Below are 7,416 nucleotides of genomic sequence, written 5' to 3' on the forward strand. Positions count from 1 at the left end.
TGTTAGAATATCAAGTCAAATAAAAGCAAAGAAACTCAAGGATTACAGAGAAATGATTTGAGGGCAGAAAACCCCCTTCAGGTTTTTTAAAGCATCAAGTAGTCATCTGCCTACACTAACCACCCCAGTGACCAGCCTACATCTAAGCCACTTGTGGGGTATCAGGAGCACCTGGCCTAGGGGAGGGCCACTTCTTTTTGCAGTGAACTGCTATTACTTATAGGGGTTCCCAGGTGGCACAGTGGTGAAGAATCCGCGTGCCAATTCAGGAGACACGGGTTCAATCCCCTATCTCAGGGTCAGGAAGATTCCCCTGGAGGAGGAAATGGCAACTCACTCCAGTATTCTTGCCAGGGAAACCCTATGGACAGAGGAGCGTGGTGGGCTACAGTCCATGGAGTCTCAAAGAGTCGGACGTGACTGAGCACACAGGCACGTGTATAATGTGTTTGTAAAGCTATATATAATCTTTACATACTTCCACATTTTCCCAGTTTTCTACTACAAGTATGTTATTTTTATCAGAAAGTATTCTTCTTACAAAGAAATCGGAGGAAGAGGTGTGGGAAAGCAGTATTTCTCTAAGGATCTGAAGCCACAATGACGACTGAACGCATCATGTGTTTTCATCACTCGGAGGCTGATAAAGGACCAAATGGGCAGACCCTGAAGCACAAGAGGTTTCAGTTAAAGAGAGGAAGATGGCATACTGGAGGGGGAGATGGGTGCCTGGGCTGATGAAGGCCTTTCTCCCTTCTAACGGAGACAGCTTGTCCTCCAAACTTCAGCCATTGCATCTTACTCTGACCGCAGCAAAGATGAAAAACCACTGGTCCATCTTTTTATCTACCCTTTAAAATGGACTGACACAGTTCTGTTTGAGAGGGCATGGCATGGTTCTTCCAGAAGTGTAAGTGCTCTTGCCATTTTATAGACTCTAAGGTGAAGGGCTCCTGGGTAGGTAGATCAGACAACATGATGAGATCAGAAACTTGTGTTCCTGAAAAGTTTGCTGTGGAATTGTGCCTTTCCTGCAAAATCAGCTTAAAAAATAGTGTTTAGTCTGCAGATGGATGGCATCACCGACTCAATGAACATGAGTTTGAGCAAACTCTGGGAGATGGTGAAGACAGGGAAGCCTGGTATGCTGCAGTCCATGAGGTTGCAAAGAGTCAGACACGACACAGGGGCTGAACAACAAGTCTGCAGAGTAATTCTGTGTTATATTCTATTGATAAGGTGCGCCCAGGGAAGTCCCATGGGAGCCAATTTTCAACTGAGTTCACTCTTAAAGGGCTGGAAACCCTGAGAGGATCCCACTTCAAAGCATGGCTTCCTGTGTGAGTTTTCACTCCTTCCTTGGATGGCTTCCTAAGGATCCCAGGCAGCTACACAGCAGAGCAAGGCGCCTTTTGTGTGTGTGTGTAAAAGGACAGATGTGTTCTAGAGTATACTCCTGTTGCTTGAGCCTAACAACAGCCAACCTTGCCTTGGGCTGTTCCGGTAACCCCATAAGACCAAGCTTGGAATCTCTGGAGCTCAACACTGCTAGCATTTGTTCCCGTGAGAAAGAACTTGAGTGGAGGAGGGTCAGCCAGGTTCCCTCAAACCTTAAAAAGAAACAGCTGTTGCATTTCAGGTGCTGAATTCAGCAGAGAGAAGCCCGTTCCTGACCAGGTCCAGCTCAGTACTGGTGACTTTATGCTAGATTGAAAATTACCCCTAAGTTATTGCATACGTATGTGCTAAGTTGCTTCAGTCATGTCTGACTCTTTTTTACCCCATGGAGCCTACCAGGCTCCGCTGTCCATGGGATTCTGCAGGCAAGAATATTGGAGTGGGTTGCCATGCCCTCCTCCAGGGGATCTTTCCAACCCAGAAATCAAACCCGCATCTCTTGTGTCTCCTGCATTGGAAGGTGGGTACTTTACCACTAGAGCCACCTGGGAGCCCCATAAGGTACTGATGGACATGTAAAAATCACTACAGCCCATGTTATCTTAATAATTCCTTTCCTTTTGGATTTGATGAAAATATTCATTGTTGACCTAGACTGAGTCCAAATGACTATTGTAAATTCCATCAAAAAACCCTTAAAAACGAACAAAAGGACGCTGTGACCACTGCTGTGGGATCACACCCATTGGATGAACACTGGCAGGGCCAAGGAACCACTGGGCTAAACGGCACTGGAGACAGCCCCTGACCAATGGCTTTCATCCTGGTTGTATGCACTTACTTTTATAAAGGAACAACTTTAATATATGCATGCCTCATTAGTTTTAATTTTCATATAGATGAAAAGTTGCCAATGACTGAATGGAAAAAGCACTAGACTAAAAGGCAAGGCAGCTCTCTCTGTCCCAGTGAACTTGACGAGTCACAACTCCACCAGGTCTCACCTTTTCTATCTACAAAATGAGAATAACATTATCTACCCCCTCTGACTTGCCTGTTTTTTTTTTAAAAGCTGCATAATGCTTTAACCGGTTTATTTTATTAGTGAACAGTTACATCAGACTTACTGGTGCTGTTGCTTAGTCACTAAGTTGTGTTTGACTCTTGTGACCCCATGGACTGTAGACCGCCAGGCTTCTCTGTCCATGGGATTCTCCAGGCAAGAATACTGGAGTGGGTTGCCATTTCCTTCTCGAGGGGATCTTCCCAACCCCGGGATCGAATGTGTGTCTCCTGGACTGGCAGACAGACTCCTTACCACTGAGCCACCAGGGAAGCCCCACGTAGGACTTCCTACTTCTGTCTTCTCCTGCCTTCATTCTCGAATCCAAACTAGAACTTAAACTATTGACTCTCTTGTTCTGAGACCTTCCGACACTGACAGATGTTATAACATTGGTTCTTCTGTGTCTCCAGCTGACTGATCATAGATCTTGAGATTTCCTACCCAAAACAATTGATTCAGTGAAACGTCTTTAATGAAAGGGGGAGAATCAAGCATTCATCATGAATCTTCTATAAGAATTGGACCCTTGGGAAACCAAATACTAGACGTGAAGTTACTCTTCTTGGATGTATTACAGATAACCAATCAGCATAGACGATAAGATCAGAATTGCACCGTTTGGGCCCTAGGCTTCCTGTGCCGAGCGCTCTCCTGGAGCCCAGTGACGCTCCTGTCCTTGGAATCTGGGAGATAGCCACCTCCTTATCTCCTGTTCCTTTGCTTTTGTCAGGAGCCAGCTTGAGTGGGTTATATGCGAGCAAAGGAAATGAGAATTTTGCACACATTCTTTTGATTTGCCTTTGTTTATGGTGCTTGAATCCTGAATAATAATTTAAAAAACCCACAAACTTTTTAACCTGAATAAAGTCAAGTCCAGGTTTCATTTCCTTTATAAGCTTTGCCTTAGTTCTAGTCTTCAAATAGTCCTTTGCACCTCGAGATTATATAAATATCCATCCATGGTTTTTCTTGCTTTATTTTTGTTTCTTTTTCTTTCTTCATTACCTTCCCTGCATTTCCTTTTGGTTCTTGGGTGGTTTTATTTTTTTCCATTAAAATTTCACATCAGTCTGGGTTGTTTTTTCTTTTTTAACACGTATAAAATGTGTAGTACAAGACAGGGGTCAGTCTTTAATTTTTTCAAGGGCTAAAGAAAAAGAAGCATACACACATTTGAGAAAAGGCCCTGGAATGCTGTTTCATATCTAGACTAGTCCCAGTGCCTCTATAACTGAGCTTTTGGTTTCAAAAACCTTGAATCGATCACAATTCTTCTGAAGCTGGTCCTTTGCTCTTGGCTTGTTCTGTCTTGATGAATTCCCGGGCATGGAAAAAAAAAGAGTGATCAAGAGTTTGTTCTTAAATATTGGTACCGTGGGAGTGGAGCCTATAGTCTTTATACTCCTAATCTATCCATCTCTCATATAAATGCCTCCCAGTCTCTCATGCCTGAAATAAATTCAGTGTAATCAGTGTTTACCCCTCTTTATTATTATATTCCTGGCATACAGCACAATAGAGTCTCCTTCTCTAGAGAACAACAAATCCAAGGACATTGTGTTCCATTTTTATGACGAGATGCATATTTCCCAACAAGAGGCAAAGCCCTCATGTCAAAGGATTGCATGGACGGCACTTACAAAACATCCAAAACATCCAGCTGGTTAAACGCAGGGCACTGACTGACTAGAGCTGGCTCAGAACCCACAACATGTTCATTTGATTGTGAATTGGATTAACTTTCGCTCCTTTGAAGCTCTTGCCTCTCACCGTTTTGCTCTGAAGGAGGAAAACGTGTTAGCCGTCCTGTTGGCCCGCAGTTCAATCTGCTGAACACGGGTGTGCGCTCCCATGGAAAATAGCCCCGTTCTCACAGGCATGTTTTCAACAATCGGGTGTGCAAAAAAATGGGGCTGTGTCTATGCCCCTTTGCCTCTTAACCTACAGGTCCGGCTCCCATGGTCTCAACTTTCTGTGAATATTTTTGTTTCAGAATGTCGTTCAGCTCTTACTCCATCTCTGTGTGAACAGTGTCTGCCTCCTTCTGCTGCCTCTTGAACCGACCGCAATATAGAATGAAAGTGCAGTTCACATTTCCCTTTAGGATGCATGGACACCTACTACACAGTTCCCCTTTTACCACAAAGAAAGCCAAGAACTGATGCTTTGAACTGTGGTGCTGGAGAAGACTCTTGAGAGTCCCTTGGACTGCAAGGAGATCCAACCAGTCCATCCTAAAGGACATCAGTCTTGAATATTCATTGGAAGGACTGATGCTAAAGCTGAAGCTTCGATACTTCGGCCATCTCATGGGAAGAACTGACTTGTATGAAAAGACCCTGGTGCTGGGAAAGACTGAAGGTGGAGAGGAAGGGGATGACAGAGAATGAGATGGTTCAATGGTGTTGCCAACTCAATGGACATGAGTTTGAGTAAACTCCAGGAGTTGGGGATGGACAGGAGGGAGGCCTGGTGTGCTGCAGTCCATGGAGTTGCAAAAGTCAGCACGACTGACTGACTGAACTGAACTGAACCATCTTTTTAAAATTTGAAATGTAGACACACAAAACATTTTTGGATTTTTGATTGAAAGGTAAATCAGGGAATTCCCTGGCGGTCTGGTGGTTAGGACTCTGCCTTCTCACTGCAAAGGGCCCAGGTTCCATCCCTTGTTGGGGAACTAAGACCCTGCAAACCGTGTGGTGGAGCCAAAGAAAAGAAAAAGAAGAGACACAACTGACTGCTTAAAGCGATATGACCCGAACTGACAGCAGGCATGCCTGTTCTTTTTTCTCAAAATTTTATTTATTATTATTGTTTTACTCTGAAAGCTGGGGATCGTGGTGGGGTCCTAGATAAAGAAAATAAATGGTTTTTATCCTATTCCTTCTGCTTTGCATTGAAGACGAGGGTGAGCCTCCTCTTGCCACTCTCCCCCATCAGTCCACAGCCCCCTGGTCTGCTGGCAGCACCCACCTTTCCTCTCACTCACCACCAACTGCCCTCTTGTCTTTTCCTGTAGCATCAGGTTGCCAGTCAGTCAGCTCGCGTTTACACTTTGCAGCCTCCGCCCCACTCAATTCCTCCCTCTTCCTTACAAGGTTCAGACTCAAATTGGGCGCTGCACAGAGACTACAATCTTCCAAATAGGGAGCCTCTTGCCGATTGTTGAATCTAATTGGTACTGTCAACCCCTTCCTTCCCTGCACTCATTCCAGCAAATCACCAGGCAAGACCCAAGTACTCACAGCCAAGATGGGGACTCTACTGCCAATGCTGGGCCTGTAGTTGTGTAAATACATTGAACTAACCCTATGAACTTGACTAGATCCCTCAAAGATGGAATCTATACAGAACCAAGCAAAGCACCAACAGCATGCCTGCATGCACGCTAAGTCACTTCAGTCGTGTCCGACTCGTCGTGACTCTAGGGACTATAGCCGGCCAGGCAGTACTCTGTCCATAGGATTCTCCAGGCAAGAATCTAGAGTGGATTGCCATGTCCTCCCCTAGGGACCCAGGGATTGAACCCAAGTCTTACATCTCCTGGACTGGCAGGTGGGTTCTTTACCACAAGCGCCACCTGGGAAGCCCTCTACATTGGTAGAACAGACGTTAAAAATGGTGATCATGGGGGAACTCCCGGTCATCCAGTGGTTAAGACTCTGAGCTTCCAAAGCAGGGTGTAAGCGTTCAATCCCTCGTCCAGGAACTAAGATCCTGCATGGCCTGCTGCCAAAAGATAAAAAAAAAAAAAGGAACTGATAATAAAGGGAGATTGGTCTGACTGTGATGTATAAAATGGATTGAGAGGGGAGATTGCAAAAACAGGCAGACCATGTGGGAATGTGATAAGATCCCAACCTGGGATAAGGAGGTGTACTGGAATTAGGAATAGACAGATCGATTTAAGACCTAATGGGAGATTAACAGGATTTGGTAGTAACTCCACAAACAGAGAGAAGCAGAAAGTAATTCGATGGCATTTCCTAGGTAGGGAGGTAAGGGCATGTGGAGAAGCAGTTAGGAACTTGGTCTTCAAATACAAACAAACCAAAGTTTAAAGCCCACATCTACTGATTACCAGTTGTATGACCCTGATAAAGAAGCTTAATCTTTCCAAGCCCAGACTTTTCTTCTATAAAATGGCAGAGTTATGAGAAATAAGTGAAATGTAAGGTACTTTTAATGGTGCTGGCAAGAAAATACACATTCAAGGAAAGTTAGCCATCATCCTTTTCCCTCTGTTCCATCTACCCATCAGAGATTTTCCAAAAGGAAGGTGGTACTCTATTTTCCCATAGAAAACTGACCATTGGTTCCCCAAATGGTTCAAGCCAAAAAGAATCTAACAGTGCGTTTCAGTGTTTACCACGGGCACAGCTGCTCATCATGAAACTTCTCCGACAGATAAATCAGGCACCCAGCTGACATACAGCAATCACCATCGACAAGAAGGAAACCAGGCTCATGTCACAGCGTGATTTGTTTGCCCTTAGTGAGAAACTTTCCCTGCCAAATTGCTTTCTTTTTTGGAAACCACAAATGGAAACCTTAACTTCACCTCCTCCTATTCAGTGAAAAACAAAACAAGTTCAATACTAAAACAGTTGTTTGGGGTTGAAGTTGATCAACTTTGTTATTGTTATCAACAATCCTGGCATATGTGTATTGTATCATATTATATTTTCAAGAGTATAAGTTGATATCTACATTGGCATCCTTTTAAAAGTCCTTAACTTGCATACCACTGACCAAAGTCCAAACTTTTCTTTCTATATTAATACCAATAACACCTCTGATCACACACAGTCACTACTCTTGATGTGAGAAACACAGTTCAGTCTTTTTCTGAAATTTTACCTCCTGGTTTTGATTAACTGAAAAGAGTCAAGACAACGTTTTGATAAATGGCAGGAGGCAGATTGTGCTAAGACATGCTTTTCTGGCCC

The 7,416-nt window shown here is 44.1% G+C and overlaps 1 long non-coding RNA gene across 1 annotated transcript; it reads right to left on the minus strand.

Moving 5' to 3' along the window:
* Window positions 1-3,146: 3,146 nt before the first annotated feature.
* LOC129635920 (uncharacterized) lies at window positions 3,147-6,091 on the minus strand. The gene is made up of 3 exons (XR_008706538.1): window positions 6,006-6,091; window positions 3,718-3,772; window positions 3,147-3,284 (listed from the first exon to the last, which is right to left on the minus strand). It is a non-coding gene; the product is annotated as an uncharacterized LOC129635920 (long non-coding RNA).
* Window positions 6,092-7,416: the final 1,325 nt, after the last annotated feature.

Source organism: Bubalus kerabau, chromosome 21, assembly GCF_029407905.1.
Source record: "Bubalus kerabau isolate K-KA32 ecotype Philippines breed swamp buffalo chromosome 21, PCC_UOA_SB_1v2, whole genome shotgun sequence".
NCBI lineage: Eukaryota > Metazoa > Chordata > Mammalia > Artiodactyla > Bovidae > Bubalus > Bubalus kerabau.